Below are 23,217 nucleotides of genomic sequence, written 5' to 3' on the forward strand. Positions count from 1 at the left end.
TATTAAAGGTGGGACAATATAAAAATTAACAAAAGAAATATAGATCTTGCCGTCCCATATTTGGGAGAAAAATCAATTGTCTCAGCCAAGAGTGTTTACAGTGGAGGTGGGGGGAAGGCAAAATTTCCAATTTTATAGTAGGTATATTTTTTGTACAAACACTACCAATGCAAAACTTGTATTACAAAATATACTTTGTATAACTATTTAGGTGGCTCAAGTTAAGGGTTAGGACTAGACATCTTCCATTTTCTTTTCTAGTTCTAAAACATTGTGTTCTCCTTTTGGGACTGGGCCTTCTAAGTTAGGGCTCTGGGGACCTAGGGGCCACTACACAGCAACACTTACTCAACTGGAGCAGAGCTGGGGACACCAGGCTATACTCTACAGTGCTCTGGGTATAACATGGAGTCAGAGATGAAATTTGGAGCCTTCAGCATGCATGCAAGACGTGGGCACCTGCTTTATGAAATTTTAGGAGACTTCAAAATCCTATTAGTATATCAGTTTCATAAGATAGGATATTTCTTCTGAGATCCTAGATCAGAGCACACTGTCAATATCTTATTAACAAAAAAGTAATATTCAGAAAGTAATAAACTAGCTTCTCTTCTGCTTTTCTCCTGGTGATTATTAGGAAGAAACATCCAACTCTGTGGGGTGGACAGAACCAGTACTTCAACAGTGAAGACAGAATGTAGATCCTGGAAGATGTTCTCTTTGCTTTCCAAAGTGGCCTTGTAGGCAAGTACATAGAGTAGTTTGAGAGGTAACAGCTGTCACTAGGGCCCCTACGCAAAGCTGCAGAGAAGGTCAAGCCTGTGTTCTGCATTCTAACCCATCGCTGTGAGTCTAGTTTTCACCCTGTTTTCTACACTCAAGCCACAAACTTAATGAATTTCCTCCTGCCAATGTCTTCAACCTTTCCCCCTCTTTACTGCTCTCCTGCTCTGTTCAGAGATTCATCTTGCTTTTTTCTCACCCAGCTAGAGTTCTAATCGCCCCAATAATTGGTCTGGTGGTCCAGATTCATAAAAAATAATTTTTGTATTAAAAGGTGAGTGAAATACCTATAGAAAATATTCCATTGGGGGAAAAATTCAAATCTGTTGTCTTGCATGCTTTTACGAATGCCATGAAAACTACAGAATTAGAACTGTGACCTCATCTATGAACATGTATGAATGCACACACAGGTGAAGGATACACATAATTTTCCTAAAAAAGCTAGCATTATAAGTTATGGTGAGGTGGCACATGAGCCTTTCTTTGGTGGAAATATTTTTTAATAGTTTTGTTATAATACTGTTTCAAATTTATCATATTGATGAAAAAATTTCTGCATTCCACCACCACTGAGGACCCATGACCCTGCCCCACTGTTATGTCACCTCCAGTCCAATCTTTACCCCCCACCTCCTGTGAGTTAATAAATTTTGTAATCCAACATCAAAAATTTCTCATTGTTCAATAGCATCTATTACTTTGCTTCATGTGTCTATATTTCAAAATTGAATGAGATAATCTGGTATTTGTTATTTTCCCTCTAAATTATTTTGCTTAACAAGATATATTTCAGTTCCATCCATCTTGCATGGTTTCAGCTTTTCCTACAGCTGCATAGTATTATATTTTGTATATCCAGAATTTCTTTATTCATTTATCTGTTGTCAGATACTTGAGCTGTTTTCATGAAATGAATATTAATGTGCATATATTTTTTCAAATTACTGTTTTTGTCTTTGATGAAAGTAGATGCCAAAAAGTGGAATCCTTGGGTCACATGGGAGTTCTTATTTTCTTGGAGGAATTTCTATTATGTTTTCATAGGGGCTGAACAAAACAACACTTCCATTGATACTGAATGAGTGTTACTTTTTAGCCATCTTCCTGGCAACAGTGGTTTCTAATCTTTATATATATATATATATATATATATATATATATATATATATATATATATATATATAGCCATTCTCACTATTGTGAGGATGACATCTATTGTGTATTTATTTGCAATTACCTTATTAAACACGGTGCATATCTACTGGTCATCTGATGGCTTCTATAGATAAATGTCTATTCATCTTGTTGCCCCATTATTTATGAAATTAGTAGTTTTATGTTGTTGCTGAGCTTTGAGAGGGTTTAATATATAAGGTATTAGTTTTTTCTCTGTTGATTTTTGTGTCCACTTTCTCCCATTCAATAGTGTCTTTCTTTTAGCCAGAGGGTTTTTTTTTTTGTTGTTTTGTTTTTTTTGTAATGCAAAGACCTTTTAATTTGATGTAGTCCTATTTATTTTTGTACTTTACCTTTGGAGTCAACTCATTGAAGAAATTTCTGGGTTCCATATCCTGGGTGCATTTTCCCTAATTTTTCTCACTGTATTTTATATGGATTCTGGTCTTATCTTGAAGTCTTTAATTCTTTGAACTAACTTTTGTGAATGGTGTGAGATACAGATACATAGTTCTCCCTTCCTTCCTTCCTTCCTTCCTTCCTTCCTTCCTTCCTTCCTTCCTTCCTTCCTTCCTTCCTTCCTTCCTTCCTTCCTTCCTTCCTTCCTTCCTTCCTTCCTTCCTTCCCTCATTTCCTTCTTCCCTCCCTCCCCACTATACTCCCTTCCCTCTCTCCCTTTCTTCCTCCCTCCCTCCTTTCCTTCCCTCCTTCCAGCCATCCTATCTTCTTCCCACCCTTCCCTCCTTCCTACCTTTTCCTTCCCTCCTCCCTCCCTTCCCTTCTTCCTTCCTTCCATCCTCCCCCTCTACTCCTTCCCTTTCTCCCTCCTTCCCTCCCTCCCTCCTTCCCTTTCTCCATCCCTCCCTTCATTCTTCCATTCATTCCTTCCTTATTAAAAAGGCTTTTCTTGTCCTACTTTTGTCATGGATTAATTGTCAGAAATGTGATCATTTTCCTCACTTGTCAGATGAGGGAAACCATTTCTCTGAAAAGTGCTATTGGGATAATTATAACATCTTTCTTGGACCGTTCTTGGACCAGGCAAATTGGCTGCAGGCAGATGTCTTGAAGCTTTGTGTAGACCCCCAGAATCAGAGGGAGTAAAATCCCTTGAAATAGGGAATGGATTTCAAAGAAGGGATTACAGTGTATCCCAGATCCCAGTGGAGTGAGCTGCTTTTAAGAAATAGGTTTTGTTTTGGTTGGGGGCTAACTTTGGTAATTCTCAGGGTCTAATCTTGGGTCAGTGCTATGGAGTTTCTCTTGGTGGAGTTAGGGGTTATAGATGATTATATCAGGAATTGAAACTAGGGCTCCTTAATGCAGAGCATGTAACCAGGCCAGTAAATGATTGCCCTGGCCTCAGAAAATGTTGTGAAAAATAACTTGTATTGACATATTAATACATAAAATCATAATTAATACATAAAATCACAACAAAACAATATGGCTCATTAGTTTTATTTTATGATTAATTTTGGGACAATCATATTCACCTGCATAACAGAAATCTACCTGGATTGTGATGTAGAGGATTTCTGGCAAACATAACCTATCTTGTATTTATTTTGCAGTTAATTCCATTACCATTCATCCACACAACAGGCAACTACTATTCTTGTCTGCATCAATAAAGAACAATTAGTCTATTCTTGAAATCTATATTAAGGACCCAACTAGGGTTCTTTTTGGGACAGAATCTTGTGTTGCATAATACTCTTAGGTTAAGTTTTGTTGCCTACATCAACAAAATTTGCCTCTATTGCTGGGAAGTCTCCCATTAGAATGCATGCACAAAGAGTTATTAAATCATTCATCTGCTGATAAAATTTTTACCAATTTTGTGCTATTATAAATTTTCTATAAATGTTTTGTGTAACCTTTTGTGAATGTTTTCACTTTTCTTGGAAAATTAGATAACTGCTGGATCATGTACGTAGTTGGTTTATATTTAATATTTAAATTTTTCCAGCTTTTGGCATCATTTTGCATTTTCACCAGCAATGTAAGTGTTTGATTTGCTTGATAACAGTTGGTACTGTCCAGATTTAAAAGTTTAGCCTGAATAGTAATTATAGGCTAATCAATGGTATTAATTTCATTTTATTTGGATTTTCATAATAGTTAATGATGTTGAGAATCTGTTTGAATGTGGCTTCTATCTATCTATCTATCTATCATCTAACATCTATCTATCTATGTATCTACTATCTATCTATCATCTATCATCTCTTGTCAAATAGTCATTCAAACAGTTAATTGTTTTCTGATAATTGAATAAGAGTTCTTGATATATTCAAAGTCTAATCCCTTCTTAGAAATAGATTCTATGAATATTTTATGGCATTTGTGAGTTGCCTTTTATATTTTTAGTTGTATCTTTTAGCGTGTAAAATTCTGGGCTAGAGAGAATGCACAGTGAGTAGGGTGTGGACTTATGGGATTTGTCTGATTCTACCTCAATCTTTACACATTGTTTCTCATTGGATCTTTGAATGTAGCACCTTGGATTGGAGGGGGAACCGGAAGCTCACACCTTCCAGTTATGACGTTTTATCCCTCAGGTAAAAGGCTTGTTGATTAGGAATAACCTCCTTCCTTTTATGTTTTCCGGATCTCCTGGGTGCTGGCTGCTTGGAGTGGTGACCAGCAAATAGGAGTGAGGGTAACACGGGGAATTTTCCAAAGCCTTTTCTCTTTCTATAAGTGTCTGTATTTGAATTATTTTACAAACCACCTTCTGACTCCAGACCTGCATCTTGCCAGTGTTCCAGGGACTGAACCAGAGGGTATAATTCAATAGTAGGGTACCATCTTGCATGTGGCTCAACTGGATTTAATTCCTGGCACCCCACGTGGTCCTCTGAGCCTGCTAGGAGTGATCCTTGAATGCAGAACCAGAAGTAAGTCCAAAACAAAATAAAACAACAACATAAAGCAAAAATTTTTATTTAAATCCAAGTTATCCTTTTCTCCTTATACCAGTACAGCGTTTAGTGTTGTGGCCACAAAATATATTACTTTACAAGTCAAGATCCTCTGTATTATTTCTCCCACTTGTTTTATTTTAGAACTCATATTTTCACATGTGTGTATATAAAACTTTTAATTGAGTCAATTTTTACTATGATCTAGCATTCAAATGTCAAATTATGGGTACTGGCTGGGTTCAAAATCTGATGGAGTAGGCTCAAGGCTGAGCTCAGGCAGATCTGCAGCTCTAACACACACATATTTGACTGGCAGAGGCCCCCCCCCCCTTTTTTTTATGAGAGACGAGGCTTCTTTCTATTAGTACCTTTAATTGATTGGATGCGAACCACTCAGACACTGTCCATTTAAATGTTAATCTGAAAGTTTAAAAAGCACTCAGTGAAACATCCAGAATGCTGCCTAATTGCATATTAGATCCTATGTACCAGTCAAACTAACACACAAAATTAACTTTTCTATTGACATCTATACTCGGCTGCTCTAGGGCCACTTTTTAAAATGTTATTTTTTTCCCCCTCATTTATCTTGGGAGCTTTGTCCAAAAAAAGTCAATTGATCACATACTGCATGTTTGTATATTTGTACTCCCCTCTGCTCCATTGATCAATCTATCCTTACATCAATATAGTGATCTTAATTATTGTTGTTTTTCAACAAATATTAAATTCAAACTATGTAAATACTTTCCCACTTAATTTTTAATATGACTTTGGCTTTTCTAGGTCCATTGTATTTTTATTTATGTTTTCAAGTCAACATGCTAATTTCATAAAAAATTAAATACTTTTAGGAATCTGGTGCTATAGATCAATTTGTTAAAAGGTACATCTTAACAATAATGACTTTTTAGATGCAAAAATACAAGTTAGTTTATTCATTTTTCAAGTTGTATTCAATTCTGGTGCATCATTACTCATTACTAATATATGGAATTGTAATTTTTATATATTAATCTTATTTCCAGACAGATTATAAATTTATTTGTGAGTTAAGTAGCTTATTTTGTAATTTTGGATTTTCTATGTACATAATCATATCATCTATGAATAAAAAGGTTTTTTTAACTATAGCCTTTTTATTGCTTTTTCTTGCTTTACTAGACTTAGGACATCCATTGCAATTATACATTTATGAGACTGAACATCCTTGCTTGGTAGCAATCTAATTTACGTACATATATAATTTAGAAGTCTAATTTTAGGAAAAGCAATAAGTCTTTCATCTTTAATAAGATATTTGCATTCTCGAGATGTTAGCTTTATTGGATGCCCTTCAACAGATGAATGGCTAAAGAAACTGTGGTACATATACACAATGGAATATTATGCAGCAGTCAGGAGAGATAAAGTCATGAAATTTTCCTATACATGGATGTACATGGAATCTATTATGCTGGGTGAAATAAGTCAGAAGGAGAGAGATAAACATAGAATAGTTTCACTCATCTATGTGTTTTAAGCAAAATAAAAGTCATTTTTGCAATAATTCTGAGAGACAAAAGAGATGAGGGCTGGAAGGTCCAACTCACGACATGAAGCTCACCACAAAGAGTGATGAGTGCTGTTGGAGAAATAACTACATTGAGAACTATCCTAACAATGTGAATGAATGAGGGAATTAGAAAGGCAGTCTGGAGTACAGGCGGGGGTGGGGGTGGGGAGGAGGGAGATTTGGGACACTGGTGATGGGAATGTTGCACTGGTGAACGGGGGTGTTCCTTACATGACTGAAACCCAACTACAATCATATTTGTAATCAAGGTGTTTAAATAAAGATATCAATATAAGAAAAGAAAGACTCAGGATAAAAAAAAAGATGCTAGCTTTAATTTGCTACAGTTTTGCTTAAGATAATTTAGCTTGGGAGAGGAAGAGGTAGGACAGGGATTTAGACACATGTGCTGCATGGAGCCAATCCTATTTAATCCCCAGCACCACATGGTCCTCTAAACATCATCAGTGTAGAATTCCAGAGGCTTCCAGAAAATGTCAAGGGTGGTTCTGGAGGCCCTTAGAGACTACTGAGCACAACTAGGGCAATCTAGGTAATTCCATACTCTGCAGAGTTCAAGAAGCTTTACTTTCTCCAGCTCTTGTATTGATCCAAAGGCCTGGCTGGCCAAAATGACCAGGACTGGATCCCAAGATTCCTGAGATCCAAACCAGTGCTTTGGAGGACACTTTCCCCCAATACTGTTTATCTTTTATGATGAAAGGAAATTTATATGTAGTTTGTAAAAAAAAAAAAAAAAGGTGTATTGCTCTTATTTTGAGATTGGGAAATAAAATTAGTTTGAAAAATACTCTGTCCTATTTTCTGAGTATCTGTGGCTTAGAAGCATTCATTACCTTTTCAGCAGGATAGGTTTGGGCCACATCCTGTTCTGTGCAAAGGGAACATTCCTGATGGTGCTCAGGGGAATATAGTCACTATCTTTGTTTTGAATGAAACCAAGTTGTAAACACACAGATCCAAAGAAACCAGGGATAAACTTGGCTTTAGGTAAAATAAGGTGTAACCCAACAATTTCTCTGATATATATATATATATATATGTATTTATAAAATATATTAATCTAATAAATAATGTCAGTTTATTTTAGTAGAGGCACATATATTTCTTAGTGTATCAATTTCAAGGTATTTTTGTATTTGTCATATCATATTTGATAGTATTCTTATTATCTCATGAATGAATTATAATCTATATAGATGGTCACTTTTGATATTGATAATTTTAGTCTTTTTAATTTTCTTAATGAACTCAGAGTTTCCCAACCTTATACATTACTTTCAAACTATCTACTTATATTTAGCTGACTTTTTCCTCTATTGTTTGATTTTTTTCATTGATTTTAGTTCTCATTTCATTTCCTTGATTTTATTTATCCTGATTCAATTGCTTTTCTTTAAAAATGTTTTTAATTTAGTTGCCAGGAAATTACAGTTATTAGTGATTAACTTTCAGGCGTACACTGTTTTTAAGGCCAGATACTTTTTAAACATCTAATTAAATGTGGAATTATATAACTCATTTAAAATTTATTTCTGGGCTGCAGAGATAGTGTAGCGGGTTATGCACTTTCCTTGTATGCAGCCCAACCAGATTCACTCCTCTAACCTTGCCAGGAGTGATTCCCTCAACACAAAGCCAGGAAAAAGCACAGTGTGCCCTCCTCTCCCCAAAAGCGCCCACAAGTAACAAAAATATAACCAGTAAAAGTTATTTCTGATTTTATTATTGAAATAAAAGGTGACCACTTAGCATTGCTTTAGATGCATCCCACATATTTTGGTAAATAATTTACCCACTATCTTTGTTTAATATTTTTCAGTTTCCTTCCTTCCTTCCTTCCTTCCTTCCTTCCTTCCTTCCTTCCTTCCTTCCTTCCTTCCTTCCTTCCTTCTTCCTTCCTCCTTCCTCCCCCTCCCTCCCTCCCTCCTCCCTCCCTCCCTCCTCCCTCCCTCCCTTCCTCCTTCCTTCTTTCCTTCCTTCCTTCCTTCCTTCCTTCCTTCCTTCCTTCCTTCCTTCCTTCCTTCCTTCCTCCTTCTTCCTTCCTTCCTCTCTTCTTTTTCTTTCTTTTTCTTTCTTTCTTTCTTTCTTTCTTTCTTTCTTCTTTTTCTTTCTTTTCTTTCTTTCTTTCTTTCTTCTTTCTTTCTCTTTCTTTCTTTCTTTCTTTCTTTCTTTCTTTCTTTCTTTCTTTTCTTTCCTTTCTTTCTCTTCTTTCTTTCTTCTTTCTTTCTTTCTTCTTTCTTTCTTTTCTTCTTTCTTCTTTCTTTCTTCTTTCTTTCTTCTTTCTTTCTTTCTTTCCTTTCTCTTTCTTTCTTTCTTTCTTTCTTTCTTTCTTTCTTTCTTTCTTTCTTTCTTTCTTTCTTTCTTTCTTTCTTTCTTTCTTTCTTTCTTTCTTTCTTTCTTTCTTTCTTTCTTTCTTTCTTTCTTTCTTTCTTTCTTTCTTTCTTTCTTTCTTTTTTCTCTCTCTCTCCCTCTTTTGGTTTTTGGACCACATCCTGTAATGTTCAGGGGTTACTCCTCTCTATGTGCTCAGAAATCTCTCCTGGCTTGGGGGACCGAACCACAGTCTGTCCTAGGTCAGACATGTGCAAGGCAAATGCCTTACCACTGTGCCACCGCTCCAGCCCCTCCAGTTTGTTTTCTCATTTCTTCATTAATCCTAGGCAACACAAAATCTAGAAATAAAAGGAACAGACATTATTTGTACTTGTTACCTGTTTGATTATATAATAACATTTTTTCATTCAAGTATTTTGTCACAGTAATTTTAATGGATGCATAGTTTTGAACTTTATGGTTTTTTCATAAAAACATATTATAATCTAAATTCTAATGTTGGGATAACTTATTTCTGATCTTTAAATTATAAATTAAGGCCTTTATAATGAGGACTAGAAGATATTACTAAAATAATTATAATAAGACACAAAGAATTGAAAGACATCCAGGTTCATGATTTAGAAGAATAAGCATTGTAAAAATGGCCAAGACACCTAAAGCAATCTACGTATTTCAATACAAAGCCTAGGCCATACTTAATAGTGTTCAAGGCTTACTTCTGATTCTATGCTCCAGGGTCATTCTCAACAGTGCTCAGGGGATCAACCATATACAATGCTAAGGCCAAACCAGATTCAGGAGCATGCAAGACAAGTAGCTTATCCTTGTACTCTCACTCTCAAAGAGGATTATCTAATTTAAAAAAGGATCTTAATATATTAATATTTGTACAACTAAGAATTTTTTCATGGTGTCACTGTAAATTTAATTTAAGTTGGGTGACTCGCCTTTCAATGATGTTTCTTTGTTTTGTATTGTTTTCATGGGCCTAAGTCTAGTTTTCTTTTTACATGATTTCATTCAATTATTAAATAAAATTGCCTCTTGTTTGATTTACTCAAAGGCCTTTAGTTTGTTAATAGATGATTTTGGCAAAGCTTCTATTAAATATTCATATCAAGGCAGGTCAATAAAACAAATACTGGTGCTTCTGTTGCTTCTGAGTTATATTTCTTTGTTTGTTTGTTTGTTTTTTGGCCACACACACACACACAAACAAACACCACACACACACACACCACCCCCCAGTGATGCTCAGGGGTTACTTCTGGTTCTGCGCTCAGAAATCACTCCTGTCTTGGGGGACCACATGGGACGCCAGGGAATTGAACCGCAGTGCCACTGCTCCGGCCCTGAATTACATTTCTTTTCAGGTTGATGTGTTCTGTGGGCTATATAGTTCATGTGTCATACTACTTGGTATTCATGGTAATTAAAAATATTAAACCACTGACATCTAGAATTTAGGAGAAGGGTTACTTCTAAAAGGAAATTTCAATCTTTTGGAAAAATAATGGAGATTATCTCTGAGCTTTAATAAACATGAGTTTTTTCCTAGCTAAAAATAATCTATGGAACTATGTAAAAATAATGTATCTACATTTCCCTAAATTTTTTTCGGGACTCTGTTTTAAGAGTATAAAGAAGAGATCATTCTTACCCATCACTTTTTAACTGTGACACTTACATTTAGATTAAAATTTTCATGTGAGAAATTTGTCTATTCATATAAAATTTTTTCTCATCACCATATCAATTTCCTCATTGATTTTCCCCCAACAAATAGGAATTCTTCTCCTCTAAAAGAGTTGAGATCAATCTCCCTTTTTAAAAGTACACAGAAGAGAGAGGATGAGGAAAGGCCGAAGAAAAAGTATAGTATGCAGAGAGAAGTAATAGAAATATGCTGATTTGGCAACATCGTCCTAAAGGGAAATAGGAAGAAGAGCAAGGGGCATTTTTAATAAATATTGTTATGGTCCTTGACTTTGGATGACCCCTTTGCACTTTAAGAAACATATTGAGGGGCCGAGAGATAGCACAGCGGTAAGGCGTTTGCCTTATATGCGGAAGGTTGCTGGTTCAAATCCCGGCATCCCATATGGTCCCCTGAGCCTGCTGGGGATGATTTCTGAGCGTAGAGCCAGGAATAACCCCTGAGCACTGTCGGGTGTGACCCAAAAACCAAAAACAATATATATATAGAAACGTATGTGAAGGGTTTGAATTATTTTAAAATTGTCATTGAGTATGGGAAGTTGTTTCTTGCCAGCAATCCTGCCCAGAGACCCAATTGTGTCTTCTTGAGTTGCTAAAGGTTACCCAGACTTCTGGATAGGTTTTTGAGGTTCATATCCTGCTTCTATTGTGCAATGAGTTTTATGTGCTGTTCATGAGATAATAAGTACTGGACACCTGTTTAAACAAGTTTCAGATTATTCTTTGTGTGGCCAGGGGTTCTGCCATATACCCTCCTTAAAAATTTCAAGACCCAGACAATTGAGACATACATTTCTGTTCTCTGTTTATATTTCTCATTCTATGGTTTTTCAGAGGTGGGGAGTCCACATTAAAGGTCATAATGCTTCTGGCTCTAGGGTTGGATTTCCTAAACACATCTCAGGTCAACTGGAGTGCTTGAGTTTATTGCTTTTTAAAAACCAAACCCCTGCCAAGTGAAAGGAGAGAAGGGCACATTTAGATGAAAGTGCTTCATGTTCAGTTTCTGCAGTTTGTTGACATTTAATTGCTCGATGCAATTTTTCCTACCCTTCGGGGCATTATGCTTAATGGTTTCCCAAGAACAGTATGATGAGGCTTCAAAGCAAGCCCCAGGTTTTAGCAACAACACTTTTATTTCAGTTTATATGAGTCACATGTCCAAACCCTTGTATAAATCTAAAGTTTTTTTCCCATAAACACTTAAGCCTAGAAACTATGGTAAGCCACATTAACAAGCCATCTAAGCTATCACCCTTGAATATGGGAATAAACTAGGTAATTCCAATGTATCATATTTGGAGGCTAGGAAATGTGCAAGTTTTAGATGCACAAAACTCAATATGTCAGACTGTTAGTTACAAATTTCTATTAAGAATTAGCAGTGTTGGTGTGAAACCTCAAATGTGGATTAATACCAGCACACCAAACTAGATATGTGCCTATAATCCTGAACAGTCTTTTCTTCACAAACATTTGTTCTATAGGTCAAGAAGAATGGAATCAATGTATTAGCTTTAATAAAATTGTCATCATATTAAGCATATATATGATAATATAATATGGCTTTTCAGATAAATACATTTTAATAGTTAAAAAATGAAGTGACCATTTAAAAAGTTATATCAAATCCTTCTATTATCTACTTTCAGAACACTCTTCATTCTTCTTCCTTTGTCCCAATTGCAAATGAGTCTTGTGTTAGTCAGTTAGCTGGGGCCCCAGAACTCCAGACCTGGGAGAGGAGCATTTCCACAATATGTGGACATGGTGTCTAAAGAAAGGGCAGGAGTGAGGAAGAATATACCTGATATTAATGGCTGTACCAAAAAATAATTACTGAGAGGGATGGTGGAACCTCAATCTCTGCAGGTTTCATGTTCAAAGTGTAGGCTCTCCTTCGATGAAAGAAATGTCTAGTAGTTTATGGGAACCCAGCAGGCCATGTTTTTCTTTTCTGTGAGTTTAATGGATGAATGGCAGCAGAAAGGACTCTTATCTGACCATCAGGAGCTGTATATGTAGCTGTATATGTAGGCAGTCATCTCATTACTCATGATTTCTCAAGCACCTCTTCCAGGACCCTTTGACATCAGCCAATCCTGAAATATAAAGGAGACTGTGGGGACTGAACATACATTTAGGAAAACATTAGCGTGCAACCAAAAGTCTATCCAACAATCATTCTCAAATACTCTTTGCACAACTGAGGCAAAGTTTAGTCCTGGTTTTTCATTTTCTTCTTTGCAGACTTAGGGATGTACCTCAATGTTATTTTAACTTAGTTTATTCTAGGCAAAGAGATTTAGTTAATTAGTCAGCAAATCAAGAAGTCCTGTAACTGAACATTTTGTATTGCAGAAATGGGTTCCAAATGGCTGTGGTGTGTCTGGAAAACAGGAGGGCACCAGGAGAACAGCTCAGCTTTTAAACAAGTGTGAAAGGAGGCCGAGAAAATTGAAATAAAGTCACTCACTGGTTTTAAATATCCAGTCGACCCAGATAAATTCAAGCAAAATGGTACTAAAGCCAGAGTGCAATTGTTCTCCTCCCTATCATGTTTAGCCGTCAATATCTACATGTAGGAAATAACAAGGGAACAGTAACTATAAAGACACTAGGAGAACTGCCCTGGTACAGAAAATTAGATAGAACAGCTTTATATTTTCTTCTTGACATACTAAATCTTTGTGGCAAATAACTTCCTTCTAAGGACAGAGAGTGGTGATGCATCAGCTACAGAGAATGTGCTACTCTGGGATGTTTCTAGAAGTTGTGTTTGTATGTAGATAAGCCCAGGGAGTCTGAAATCATGGACTAGGACAACATTTTCTCCTGAACAGACCTTCAGGTTGTGAAAACACACAAATTCCTGCATAGGGATGGGAGAAACAATTACTGTCATAATGTAATAAGTCAAAACTTCTTTATTTGATTTCATAGGTTCTCTCTGATCCACTATTAACTGCATGAGGCAAATTTGTGAAACATTTAAAACATGATTATTTTATTTTGGTTTTATTTTGGTTTTTCAAACTCACTCAGCAGTATCCAGGGTTACTTTTGGTTCTGTGCTCAAGGACTACTCCTGGCATGGCTCAAGGAACTGGCCATTCAGTTCAGGAATTGAACCTGAATTCGTCACATGCAAGCACCCTACCCACTCTACTATCTCTCTTGCCTCTAAATATGCTTATTCTTAAAAAGCTCATTTGTGAGACATAAATGAATATAGTAAAATAAATGTTACCAAACATGATAGATGGTAGTGATTTCTTTACACATTCTTTCTGTTCTGTTCAGTTACAGACAGTGAAAACTCAGACTTGTATGGCCTTTAAGACGAGTGCCACAAAAGAGAAAGATGCTCCCCACAAGAGTACTATAGGGAAGGTTAAGTTTATGGTCACCATAAGAAGTGCATGATGCTGACAGTATGGCCCTCATAGTAAATGAGTGAAAGGCCTCTTAAGCAAAAGGCCTACAACTTAGACTCTGAATCTGGGCTTCATGATTACAAGGTTGGTAAAATACAGAAAAGATGATTTTGGGGCCACTTCTTGTAGTGAGGGTGAGATATGAGTGTACATTATGGGGGAGACTCTAATCCAGAACTTCATGTACACAGGCATGTACAGGAGAGAGCTCTCATGTCTGAACCTCTCTGTCTGCATATCTGTGGGTTGGAAAATCTTGCCTGATCAAGTTAGGAGAAGACTGACCATTTTGCCAGAGTCAGTGAGTCAGATGAAGAAGGCCAACTGGGCATGTGAATGTAGTGGTGTTGTCAGATTTGATATTCTCATGTTGACATGCAATTATGTTTCAAAGACATGATAACTAATCATATTTAGATAGGGCCTTTGCTGGCCTCAGTCAAACTAAAAGGCATTTCCTGCTCCTTCAGCAGTACTCTTCTAGGAGTCCTTATCCAATATTGATCCTTGATTTGTAGGTAGTTTCTCTCATCATCCAGTAATTAAAAACTTCAAGCTAACTACAATCATGTTTATAATCATGGTGCTTAAATAAAGATATTATTTTGCAAAAAAAAAAAAAAAGAAATCTCAGGATAACAAGTGACATTATAACATAAGTTCAATAAAATGCAAGGGCAGAAGGGGGCAAGGTTGTGCAGATACAAAGAGCAAATGGGTAACAGAGATGAAGTCTTTAGATAGATTCCAGATTCTTAAATTTCATTAGGCCCAACAAGACTTAAATTAGAAGACATCAATGTTTCACAACTGTTATAAAAGGAAAAATTGGAGAGAGCAAAAGAAGAAAAGTGAGAACAAAGGCAGATTGAGAAGATATTGGAATACTAGAAAAAGAAAGGGAAGGATGGTTACTGAGATTAAATGCAAACTTCACGACTGACCTTTTCCTGGCAGGCAAGACAAAAAAGAAAACCCAAATTATACAAGGTTCTTATTAGCTAATAAAAAGCAGCACACCAATTTTTCTATAGAAGCAGAATTTTCCCTAGTACTAATTCCAAGACATTTTATTTTATGAGCCCTTATAGAGCCATTGGCTTTTTAAACATAGGATGGTTTCAATAAAAGTTTTATAACAAACCAAAAAAATAAAAACTCCACCTTTTTCTTTGATGCTATTTCTTATATTGATTTTTGATAAATCCCATAGTTCCAAGATAATATTTCCTGAGGGACTTTCGGAGGTAATTCAGGTTGATGGAATGTATTTTGGTTCAAAGCCTACAGAGGGGCCTATACAATACTGTGCAGTAGGTATGGATCTAAAAATGCACAGTTATTACTGAACACCTAACCAAAAATACATAAACAATATCCTTCAATTATGTGTAGGCAACTACACCAATTAAAGTAGACATAATTAGCAAAGTCTACCCAAATGCAACCTTGACTGCTTTTCTTGGACATTTGGCTGACCAGTTCTGCACAAGGCCATCCATTTTTATTCATTTCAGGTTTCATCATAAAAGAACTGTCTAAAATTCCCTCCATGGACCATGATCCTAAATCGATTTTCACAGACCTGCTAATCATGTTAAAAGAAACTACACAGGGTATGTGACCAGGAACATGCAATTGTACTCTGGCTTACAAATCAGTGTGAAGTCTCAAACACAATATTTGTCCTTTGAGATGTATCATGACTTGAACCGACTCAAATGTCATAGACGGAGACGAGAACTCTGAGGTTAAGTCTTCATCCAAGATGGCTCGTGGGTCCACACTAACGGAAACTGGACGATGAGAAGAGTTAAGAGATGGCAGTGGTTGAGGGCAGGGCCCGACATCCCCCTCCTAGTCAGTTATGGGCTCCCAGCTACCAGGATAGAAGTGCAGGTTGAGGTGCAGTGACCCTCAGCTGTCAATGGCCCCCATTAGACTAACGCCTGCAGCAGGGTTGCTCTCTGGCATGGGGGTTAGGGTTAGCCCTGACTTTTTTTTAGAAACGACTTTGAGCCAATGAGTACAGTATCCTTGACTCCTGGGCCTCTCTCTGAGATGCTTTGGTGGGCAATGTATTTTGTTCCCAAGCCCAGGGCCACCGGAGTCCCGAGCATTTCCACATTCTAAAAGCAGTGTTCCAGTTTGTCTAGCTCAATTCGATTTCCTGTGACTATCAGATTTCAGGGGCCTCAATCAATCAGGTTAACTGTACTCGGAGCAAGAAGCTCAACCAGAAGCAGCTCACTTATTTCTGCCCCTAGTTTTGGTAGATGTGGATTTGAGAGAAGCTGCTCCAAGTCAGGGAAGAGATTGAAGTACAGGAGCAAACTCGAGACTCCAGGTAAGCCCTCTCCATCCAAGGAACTGCCTAAAGCACCACCATCTTCCCTGCTGAAATACTCTCATTGGTCAGGGCTGAGTCATGTGACCAGTCAGCTGTCATTCTGGGACCTTGATTTCATTTGGCCCTAGGGCCTTTTCTCATTAAAAAGAAAAGGAGACAAGTCTGGGAAAGCAGCAAGCTCTGTTGCCCCAGAGCCAATGACTGTAATTCTTATTCCTAACTCATTGAATTCAGAGATAATTCCTCCTTTGAAAAAATTCTATAGGGATAAGAATGTCCAGATCTGAGCACATCCTCACAATTTGCTGCTATTCAAATGCCTGATGCTTAACTCAGATTTTTTACAGTTCACCAGAAGTACTCTGTGGGGTGTACCCGAGTGGCACAAGTCCCGACTTCTCAATGAAAAGTATTGTTTCAATATTTCGATATTGTTTCAATAGACAGTTCATAACCTCCCAAATGAAAAGTAGATACCATGCCAAATGCTTATTCTGCATTTCTAATATGCTGCCAGCTGATGCCAGTGTTGACTGGTAGGGTTGACTTTCAGTGGCAGGACACTGTTTTTTAAGACTTGGCTGTGTATTGGAATCCAGAGGGAGTTTTACAAACCATGGTTTTTCATGATGCCTGGATTCTGTCCTACAGAGCTGGATTGATTTCTTTCTTTCTTTTTTTTTTATAAATTTATTTCATGATTTCTTTTTTTAATTAAATTATTTCTTTATTTAAACATCGTGATTACAAACATAATTGTAGTTGGGTTTCAGTCATGACAAGAACACCCCCATTCACCCGTGCAACCTTCCCATCACCAATGCCCCCATCTCTTCCCTCCTGCATCCCCTGCCTGTATTCAAGACAGGCTTTCTACATCCCTCATTCACTGACATTTGTTATGATAGTTCTCAGCATAGTTATTTCTCTAACTGCACTCACCACACTTTGTGGTGAGCTTCATATTTTGAGCTGGTCCTTCTGGCCCTCAACTCTGGAAATTATTTCAATATCTTTAATTTTTCTCAAAAGCCCTAGATGAGTGAGACTATTCCATGTCTCTCTTTCTCCCTCTAAGTAATTTCACTAAGCTTAATAGATTTCATGGACTGACTGGTCAGCCACTTGCAAAAAATAGACTCAGACTTCCAGCTAACACCATGCACCAAGGTCAAATGCAAATGGATTAAATACCTTGATATCAGACCCAAAACTATAAGGAATATAGAACAACATGTAGGTAAAACACTCCAGGATATTGAGATTAAAGGCATCTTCAAGGAAGAAACAGTACTCTAAACAAGTAGAAGGAAAACACAGAAGGGACTATATTAAGCTGAGAAGCTTCTGCACCTCAAACGAAAGATTGACTAGGATACAAAAACCACCCACAGAATGGGAGAAGCTATTCACCCAATACCCATCAGATAAGGGGCTAATATCTAAGATATACAAGGTACTGACAGAACTTAAGAAGAAAAAATATCTAACCCCATCAAAAAATGGGGAGAAGAAATGAACAATTTCTCAAAGAAGAAATACAAATGGCCAAAAGGCACATGAAAAAATGCTCCACATCACAGATGCAAATTTAAACAACAATGAAGTACCATCTCACACCACAGAGACTGGCACATATCATAAAGAACAAGAACAATCAGTGTTGTCAGGGATGTAGAGAGAAAGGATCTCTTTTTCACTGCTGGTGGGAATGTTGTCTATTCCAGCCCTTATGGAAAACAACATGGAGCTTCCTCAAAAAACTGGAAATTGAGCTTTCATTTGATCCAGCTATACCACTCCTATGGATATACCCTAGGAACACAAAAGTACAATATAAAAATCCCTTCTTCACTGGTGAAGGGGGGTGTTCTTTACATGACTGTAATCATACAACTATAATCATGTTTGTAATCACGGTGTTTAAATAAAGATAAAAAAAATGAAAAAAAAAATCCCTTCTTAACACCTATATTCATTTTACAATAGCCAGATTCTGGAAACAACCAAGATGCCCTTCAACAGATGAATGGCTAAAAAACTGTGGTACATATACACAATGGAATATTATGCAGTTGTCAGGAGAGATGAAGTCATGAAATTTTCCTACAATTGGAGGTATATGGATCGATTTCTTGAGTTCAGCTTAGCATCATTTCCCCCCTGTCTATCCCCTTTACTGCTTCTCAAAGCTCCTGTAGGAGACTCTAACATGCAGCAAAGGCTGAAAACTGTTTTTATTATATATAATAGAATATGCCCCCAAACCCTACAAGTCTCTCTAATGCCATCATTTATATGCATATCTCAGTGAATGCTCCAAATAATTGTTATGCCAACTTCTGTTTTTTTTTTTTAATTTGAGAGAGCATAGAAACTGCAAGTTTCAGGGGTAGTTTTTTGACCATATTAGTCTGTAGACACATACTATTATTTTATTAAATGCTCTGGCAAAAAGAGGTGATTGACTTTCTGTAGAAGTTTGTTTCTGGCACTTTATTTTGAAACTTGTGTGCCATATTTTTTCTAAAGTAGAGTGTACATGAAGAGTCTAGAGAGTTTGTCAATAGGGGGCAGAGAAGATAAGGGGGAAAAAGGAATGTGGCAGGCAGGAGGAAGGAGGGAGAAAGAGGAAGAAAAAGATTAAGGAGTAAGAGGTGAAAGGAGAAAGAAGAAATTAAGAGAGACTAAAGTGATTATAAGGGTATTGAAAAGTTTGTTAATGGATGAAAGTTGGAATAAAGATTATGTTGAGATAAAAATATAGTCTCATTAGGAGACAGGAATTGAGTGTTTTAAAAGTTACATGGAAATATACAATAAAGTCAAACAATAGCAGCAATAATTTATTGCTAAATAAATGAGATAAATGGGCAATAGACAGCCACAAACTCCATTTTTTTTTACATGGAAGGAAACTAGCATCCCTCATTTTTTAAAGTTCTTTGGGCCACACTTGGCAGTGCTCAGGGATTATTTCTGGCTTTGTGCTAAGAGATCAATTTTTCTAGAGCTTGGCAGACTATATGGTGCTAAGGACTAAACTCAGGTTGGATGCCCTGCAAGGTAAGTGCTCAACCTGTGTTCTGTCTCTGATCCTGGCACTTATATATTATTCTGAATTTCTTCTTTTTCTGCCTCACCAACTTACCATCGAGCACACAACTTAAATAACAGTTGCCCCATTTTGCATCAGGCTTTTTCAGAAGGTATGCTCTAAAGTTATTTCCAGGGGCCTATGTTGGCTTGTTGTTTATGAAGATTTATTTTGAGAAATTAATTTTCCCATTGACTTTTTCCCCCTCAGTTGTCTCCTCTCCATCTCTACAACCTCAAAGATGCACATCTAGAATTTTATCACTCAGGTTAAAGTGTTGATACTAATCTATTGTGGGAATAAATCATGAGCATTCAAGACATTCAGTGGTGGAGAATTCATATATTCTTTTTTTTTCTAAAAATGTTTTCTTCAAAAGCATGATTTTCTTCAAAAACATTTTGCTTTTTTGGGGGGGGGCACACTAAGTGGTGCTTAGGGGTTTCTTCTGGCTCTGCACTTAGGGATTATTCTTGGTGTGTCTTAGGGAGCCATAAGAATGCTGGAGATCAACTTGAGTCAGCTGCCTGCAGAAAAAATGCCCTACCCACTGAGCTATCACTTTGGCCCCATTAGGAAATATTCTTAATTTGATATATTAAACTTTGACAGTAAAAGTCCCTGCAGTGACAAAAAAAAGGATTCCATCTTGAAAAGCTGCTGATATGTTATGATATTTTTATTATTATTGTTTTTTATATAATGGATCTAATTTACGGTCCTGCTGCATATAATTACACATATAGATCCTTACTTTTTTTACTAGCCCAATGGGATGAAATTTGGGCAGAGGCCTCAGACCTTTGCTTACTAAAAGGAAATTCTTCTCTTTCTCCAACATGTAAATGATGTACAAAACCAAGTTTGTGGTCAGGAAAACACCCATTTTTGTTCATTCCTTTTAAAAGAAACCAGGGTAGCATTTGCAGCATTTTCAGAGTTTGCACAACATCCTGAAATAGACTGCATAGTCAATGTCATCCTCTGAACCATCTTGACTTTCCCATCTTACCTTCTTTCTGTTCTTTTCTATTTTGTGTTTAGTGCTGTGGCATCTCAAATGATGATGTTTACAAATAATTCAACTGCCAGATTTCTAGGTCAAAGTAACATTTCTTTTTTTCCAAAGTCATAATTTTCCTTGGTTTCTTTGGGAACTCTGTGTCTGGCTCATAAAATCTCTACATTAAATTAGCCTCCTTTCATATCCAAGTTTAGAAATTATGTCTAAGAATCAAACTGTCCTTTTGAGAAACTGAGAGTGAGTCCTCTAGGTTGTCTTCCTTTGATGATCCCCTTCAAGGCCTAAATTAGCTTTTGTGTCATTATATTGCTACCTCCTCTTTACCAAGCAGAAAGCAGTGGATAGACCTTTAAAACACGCATCACCATATACGTTAGAATCTCAAGCACTAGGGCAGAGTAAAAAAATGAGAAAATGAATAAAAAAGGGAACATGAGATTTATCTAAACAAAAATAGGCATTTACTATGACAAAAAGACAATGTGAATAATGCACAAGCATATATGGCATCTGGCTCTAAAAGAAGGATCCAAACTAAAAACAAATGGCTGAAAATGTAGTTCTGTTGCTCTGTATATGGGAAGGAACCACCTACCTTTTAGTTGTGTATGTAGGCTAATTTTACCCTTTTCCATAGTTGGCACAGTGATAGCGTCTCATGCTCTAATCCCCAAAGAGCTGACCAGAAGTAAACTCCAAATTATGATACATGAGTCTCAATGCACAAAGCTCTAAAGGGATGTCCATAATGAAGGTTAGTTATAGCTAATCGTATACTGGGAACATGATACTATATTCAAATATAATATATAATATAATATATATTCACTATATAATATACTATATTCAAAGCCAATTCTAATTGGATCAGTAGAATCCCCTTGGACACAGGATTCAGTTTTTCTAAAGTTTAATTTCCTAACCTATAAAAAGTGGTAATAATTTTTCCATATAAGCAGGGCTAGCACATAAGATATGCTGAAATATTAGTGCCTATATTTTACTTATTTATTTTTGGTTTGGAGGGGGAACATACAGAGTTGACTAGGACTTCTTCTGGCTCTGAATTTAGATATCATTCCTGACAGATGTGGGGGACCAGGTGGGTTGCCAGGAATCAAACGCAGGTTGATTTTATGCAAAGCCTGACTTGTTGTACTAATGTGTGGGCCCCTCCTCCTTCTATATTCTAGTGTATCTCATAAAGTTCCAGGTTTTAAAATAACTCACATAGCAGGATTCCTTTCTATTCTGTTCTCAAAATGCTTTGTCCACTGGGTTCCAATTGTTTTGGTTGCAATAAGGTTCCTTTTAACTCAGACTGGTCTGGGGATGTTCCCTTCTACGAATAAGGTTACAATTTTTCTTACTAATAATTGATAGACCTCTTAAAGATATTTCAACAATTTGAGAAGAAAATTCTTGATGTTTATTATGTTTGTTTATTATAATAGTATGGAGCCTTACGGAAATTATGGGTCACATGCACAAAACTAATCGTACCAATAGGCTACTTTGAACTTGCGAGCCACAATTTCTCCTAAAGGTAACAGGCCTCAGAATGTGCTAAGAAGCTGAAAAAAGTGACCTGGAAAAGGATGAATCTTCAGCCACCATTAATGCTTTTTTCATATGAACACTGTAACTTGAAGAGAGAGAGAGAGAGGACTGACTGACTTTGTTTATTTTAAGATCTCTTAGCATTTAAAACTAGAAAGAGTTATTTGACCCCTGCAAAGAAACAGTTAAACTGAGCAGCTTTTTCCAAAAATAAAGTACTAGCAAGCAAAATATTTTTGAAGTTCCTTAAAAATAAGAATATCACAGATGCATTAGAAAGTAGGTAAACCAAGCAGAGAGTTGGCTGTTAGCATTGTTTTATTTCCTTTATACAAAAAAGTAGAAATGACAGAAAAAATCACTCTTGACAGAAAACAATACCACTGACCTGGTCTCACTGAGATGCTGAGCCCAAATTGCCCATATTATGGGGAGAGGGAAGATCTGCCAATACTAGTGAACATTCATGCAAAGGTTGACATTCAAAATAGCATCAGAGGCTGGTTTAGGACCTATGAATGAATTCATTCTTAAAAACATATGAAAGACATATTAAAAACATAAGCCAATTCATGCTTTTAAACAGCATCTCTTTAAAAACAAGTTATTATATACAAATAGCACCCCAAAATGTGTATTATATAGTCTGCTACTATAAATTTAAGGCATCCTTATACTTTGTTGTTCTGCTGGTGAGGCTTCGTTGTCATGGTTTATTTCCACAGAGGATGGTCAGGAAGTTTCCAAGGGTGTCCCAAGGGCAGTGATGGGAGATAATAAAAAGTGATTTACAGGAAGAGTTCTTTTGACTCTGGCTCAGCAATGTGCTTTATGCTGTAGGATTTCTTCATTTTTCTATTGATGTCATTATGCCTAAGCAGAAAAGAAACCACAAGGCTGAAATTAGATAAAATTATGGTCAAGTAACAAGACAACACTGTTCAACAGCTCACCCCAAAATGGAAATTATCCTCACACAACCCACACGAAGAACGCTTCATTCCAGTGGGCAAATAATTCTCTTTTCATATAAACCACTCTTTAAACAATAAAAGCAACAGTCATGTAATAACACATACTGACTGTGCACTTTTTAATTCTACTTCAGAAGTAATTTCCAATCCAGAGAGAATGCTATAGTCAAATAAATGTATCAGAATTTTATACTGGAAAAGAAGTATGTACTGCTGGCCACGTAAAATGAGATATTTCCAATTTTATT

General features: G+C 36.6%; 1 protein-coding gene across 1 annotated transcript in view; it reads right to left on the reverse strand.

Annotated features, from left to right (window-relative positions):
* Positions 1 to 22,295: 22,295 nt before the first annotated feature.
* The window catches only part of SNCAIP (synuclein alpha interacting protein), a 101,589-nt gene continuing 100,667 nt past the window's right edge, over positions 22,296 to 23,217 (reverse strand). The window contains 1 exon segment of the mRNA XM_049771389.1: positions 22,296 to 22,868. The gene's annotated coding sequence lies outside the window, so the exon portion shown is untranslated.

This window comes from Suncus etruscus, chromosome 4 (assembly GCF_024139225.1).
Source record: "Suncus etruscus isolate mSunEtr1 chromosome 4, mSunEtr1.pri.cur, whole genome shotgun sequence".
NCBI classification, from domain to species: Eukaryota; Metazoa; Chordata; class Mammalia; order Eulipotyphla; family Soricidae; genus Suncus; species Suncus etruscus.